The sequence below is a fragment of the Polyodon spathula genome, chromosome 23 (genome assembly GCF_017654505.1).
Source record: "Polyodon spathula isolate WHYD16114869_AA chromosome 23, ASM1765450v1, whole genome shotgun sequence".
NCBI classification, from domain to species: domain Eukaryota; kingdom Metazoa; phylum Chordata; class Actinopteri; order Acipenseriformes; family Polyodontidae; genus Polyodon; species Polyodon spathula.
Window position 1 is genome coordinate 1,573,426 of NC_054556.1, and position 5,000 is coordinate 1,578,425.

The window sequence follows — 5,000 nt, forward strand, 5'->3', positions numbered from 1 at the left end:
TCTTATATATATATACACACACACACGCACACACACACACACACGCACACTATTTATTTAGCTACTTAGTTATTCTGTAAAAGGAAAAGCAGTTTACTAATGCAAAGCGTATGCAGAATTGACAAGATCTCTCAACTTTTCATTTATTTTAAATTTTTCTCTCAGAAATAAAAATGGTGTAACACTAGGAGATAAATTAATATAATGGCACATACCTTGGCCTAATAATAATAATACTAATACTACTACTAATAATAATAACTAATAATAATAATAATAATAATAATAATAATAATAATAATAATAATAATAATAATATTAACACTGGGCGCGCCGCGGTCCTCGCAGTTCTAGTCTATGTAATTGGTTTTGCAGATGGCTGTGTTTTCTGTGTAAACTGCAGTTTTGCTCTGCCAGTGTGCTGCTAGTTTGGGAAGCGTTGAGATCCTGTCAGGAAGGTATCTCTCCTGTATTGCTTTCTTTCACGGCTCGCATGCACGGCCCTCGTGTACACTCCGAGCTCGCAAACAAGCCTGCCCAGTGCCGCGGGATCCGGCGCTGCTCTCCACCGGGAGACACAGCCTGCTGCTCGCTTCCAGAGTTTAACAGGACAAGAAAGAAACGAATCAACAAGAAAAGAGACGCGGCTCTGCAGAAATATTAATACAAAAACGAGCAACTGTCGAAACAACAGCGTTCCCTACGCGTTCTTACATGCATTTTATATATATATATATATATATATATATATGTGTGTGTGTGTGTGTGTGTGTGTGTGTGTATTAGCTCAAAGAAGTCGACGGGTTGCAAAGCGTTAAAACATGTTGTACATATATTATTATTAGTTATTTATATTACTGCTAGTATTATTATTAGTAGTTGTATTATTATTATTAGTAATATTAATAGCATACACTGTGAATGCACTCATGCTTTTTGGTTTTGTAACACATTCTCTTGCTCTTATTTATTTTTTTAAATGATGAAAAACACGTAATTTGATCTTTAGAAATATTTTGACATTTTGAATCCAAGCAAACCCTTCAAATCAATCAGGAGCACGCTGCAGAAACTTTAACTGCCCTTATTATAACACTGCGCAGGAAACCCAACACCGAAGAAAAGCAACTACAAGAGCACACAGAAAGAGTTTCCTAATTACTGGAATAAAAAGATCCTCTTTATCCCGCTAAAATAGGACAGCTCAAGTGCATTCATCCCGATACCCTCTGAGTTACAGACAGTCTTTGCGAATTACATCAGTACAGCAGAGCTGGAACAGCGAGCTAATCAAACTGTATGCATTCAGAAAGGAGTTTGCGACAATACTCACTTTGATAAAGAACAATAGCCGGCGATGAGCAATTCAATGCTTCAGATCCCCGTATAATTTAGTAAGAGAGTCACCCGCGTTTGCAGCAAAATGAACATACAGTTGAAGAAAAGAAACCGCACATTCCGGCATATCTCTCTCTCTCTCTCTCTCTCTCTCTCTCTCTCTCTCTCTCTCTCTCTCTGTCTCTCTCTCTCTCTCTCTCTCTCTCTTCTGTAAACTAAATAATATCTCATTCATACCCAGGTGGGTATACAGAAATAGATGCACGTAAGACTGTCGTCAGAACGAATTCAAACTCTCTTCCGGGTTGTTGCACCGCCGGAGTTCTTTGCAAACCTAGGAGACAGCAGGTAGCGCTCGGGCTCGTTCCGGGGCTGGTGTGTGCACACTCGTCCAGAACAACATTCTTTCCACCCCAAAAACAGAATTTAATTCCAAAGACATGGAGCTGCATGCGTTTGCATGGTTTTGCATGCTGCATGCTCTGACGACTCGATAGTCCGTTCAATTCCCTGCATTTAAAGTATAAGTCGTTTAATTCTGGTTTGCTAATTGTATTGACCGTGTTTCTCTCCTTTCTGGAAGAATTGCGCTGTAGACGGTGGACCCGAAGCCCTATCTGAACGGTGCATTTAACCCAACCCAGCTGTGCTGACAAGCACACACCTGGTCCCGTTAGAAAGATGTTACCTGTAGCGGCATTGCGCTCTGTCACAAGCAGCTCCAACACAGAATATAGATATTCTAGCCCGGGGTGAGGCTGGCCATTGCTCACAAAGGAACGATTTGACAGAGAACAATCACACCCCATGAAGACATTGCTTTCTAGCCTCCAGAATTCCCCAAGCCTTTTTCCAGCGTTTAAGCGATTTTCATATGAAACTATTATTTGTTTTAAAACCAGCCCCCTTTTTACTTAAATAACCCTCAATTGCAACTGCCATATGCAACCCTACAGACCCTGCAGGCTGCAAGCGTGCATGTTTAAAACGGTAAATAAAAGGGTGGGGTGTCTCAAGTGAGACGGACCCCCGCTCCCTCCCCCTTTTCCTCCCCTGCCGCCCCCCCCCCCCCCCCCCAAAAAAAAAAAAAAAACAAACAAAAAAACAAAACAATCCGGTTAGGCGGTTAGCCCCCTTCTTTATTCTCTGAGAAAAGGGGAGCCCCCTTCTTTTAAATGCAAAAACGGAGTAAATCTCCTGCACGAGACTGCAGGCCCGTGCGCGCAGCAGCCAGGGCAGGTGCAGCAGAAGACTGCTGCGGGGCTCGCGACTCCCCTCACTCCGGGGCAAAAAAGAAAAAAAAGAAATAAGTTTACCCTGATAGGATGAATTCTATTACCCCCAAATCCAAATCTAGCCGGCATCAACAAAGGGCATCTCATAATTCCTCTATAGGGCCACAAATCCCTTCTGTAAAAGACAACAGCCGGTTCTACAAAGAGAACCTCGTGGTTTAAAAGCAAAAGCAGTACAAAACAAAAAGTAAAGGATCGGAAACTCCCTGTTTTAGTTCCATTTGTAAAAGTTGCGTCCACTGATTTTATTATCTACACTTGTACATGCATTTGCGACATCTACAAAGTGTAATTGGGAAACATTTGGTTAACCAATATATATATATATATTAGTATATATACTCATATATATATATATATATATATATATATATATATATATATTCAAAACACATTGCATTCTCTCCTAAAACAGGAATTCAGCTGTTATCTTCTATTTTATAGAGCTTCAAATTCAAGTGTGTTATTGTTGGCTTTTTATCCTTTAAACGAAGTCCTGTCTTCAGTAGTTTTGCTCATCATTTCCTATTAGTTTAAATAAACACGCAAACCTAAGAAATGCACATTATCTATAAGAGCGATTGTTCTAAAGGGAGGGTGATTCATGAATGAATTCATGCTTGTGTTTCTTGTAATCCTGTGTAGAAATGTAATGTCACTGTGTATATATTCTGCAGCTAGCTATTGACAATATGCGTATTGTGTTGTACGATTAGACCGTGTTAATGAACGATATAATCTCTTATCGTTACCTGCTTATAAAGGAACCGGATACGAACTGGAGAGAGGGCAGCAATCCTGAACGGTTTATTTTAGGAGAGGCAGTATCAAATTCTCCTTTTTAACAGCGAGTCCGCTGAAGAATGAAGTCGGGGGAAAGGGCCTGTCTGGGGTTTAACATGTAAACGCACTGCCGTGTTCTCTATTACTTCTTTAACAATATTATGACATGTTTAATTTATATAGAACATACCCCTCCGGTCTCGGGAGATTCATCTGCGGTGATAACGAAAAACTTGTGTTTCATGTCACATTATTGTTATTATTATTATTATTATTATTATTATTATTATTATTATTATTATTATTATTATTATTATTATTATTATTAATTAAAACGGTAAAGTATCAATTTTCTTTTGAGAACTTGTAAAAACTTTTGGACTGACGCCGTCAGACACATAATGTCAAAGGCTCAGAGTCATATAATATTCTAGTCACCAGGGGACAAACGTCCAGTTTGCATCCAAGTTTACAATATATATATATATATATGACAGAAAACACATCATAAACGCTAAAGAAGCTTTCCAACCCTGTCACGTCCACGCATGTGTTGTGATAATAACTCAACTAAAGCAAGAGTTGTGTACGAAAGCAGCCTCACCTTTGCTCTCCTGTCTTTCCTGTCTTCGTTGTCTCTATCAGCTACTCGCCCTGTGCTTCTATTTGCACAACTCCGACGGGTTTTCGCGTGTGTGCGTGTGTGTGTGTGTGTGTGTGTGTGTGTGTGTGTGTGTGTGTGTGTGTTACCTCTCCACTACAACTCATAAGCACGTTTACAGCAGGCACAAAGCGAGGGCATGGTGTAGCCAGCACACTGCTTCCTATCCTCTATCACTAGCTCGTTCATTAGCTTTGTGTGTGAGAGTATGAGAGTGTGTTTGTTTAATTTTTTAAAGCGAGTCTTTGCTACTTAACACACACACACACACACACACACACACACACACACACACACACACACACACAGGTTGCCACGGTATCCAGCTGAAAGCTGGTAACTATTTTCTCCGCAGTTCTCCAAGGTGGCACAATGGTCCAGTTGTGTATTTATGGACATAATAAAGCGGCTCTTCCCTTCGCTTTCATTTGTATCATTACACTATCTTTACCAGCGCGTCTCATTGTGCGCGCCTTGCACCTTGAGTACAACGCCCCAGTCACCGCTCCACCCGACCCGACTTTCCCATTTCAAATGAATGTGTAATTCACACTACAAAAGAATCGCCTTCCTGCTTTAAATATAGTCTAAAGTGGAGCTCTGCACTGTCACGGGTACGGTGCGCCTGTGCGGGGGTTTATATACTATAGTCCTGCCGCAACACGACCGTAGAACACGCTGGCTTTCTTTCTTTCCCTTTGAAATAATCACACTGTATTCGATTTAATTCAGCTGTTATCGTTCTCCTCAGAATGCTATATTATTATTATTATTATTATTATTATTATTATTATTATTATTATTATTATTATTATTATTATTATTATTATTATTAATAATAATAATAATAATAATAATAATAATAATAATAATAATAAATAATAATAACGTTATTGCCATGAATTTTATACTCTACATATGTA

General features: G+C 39.5%; 1 protein-coding gene across 1 annotated transcript in view; it reads right to left on the bottom strand.

Annotated features, from left to right (window-relative positions):
* The window catches only part of LOC121298154 (GATA-binding factor 2-like), a 19,991-nt gene extending 18,543 nt beyond the window's left edge, over nt 1–1,448 (bottom strand). Inside the window, exon 1 of the mRNA XM_041225050.1 lies at nt 1,334–1,448. The gene's annotated coding sequence lies outside the window, so the exon portion shown is untranslated. The remainder of the gene's footprint in view (nt 1–1,333) is intronic.
* Nucleotides 1,449–5,000: the final 3,552 nt, after the last annotated feature.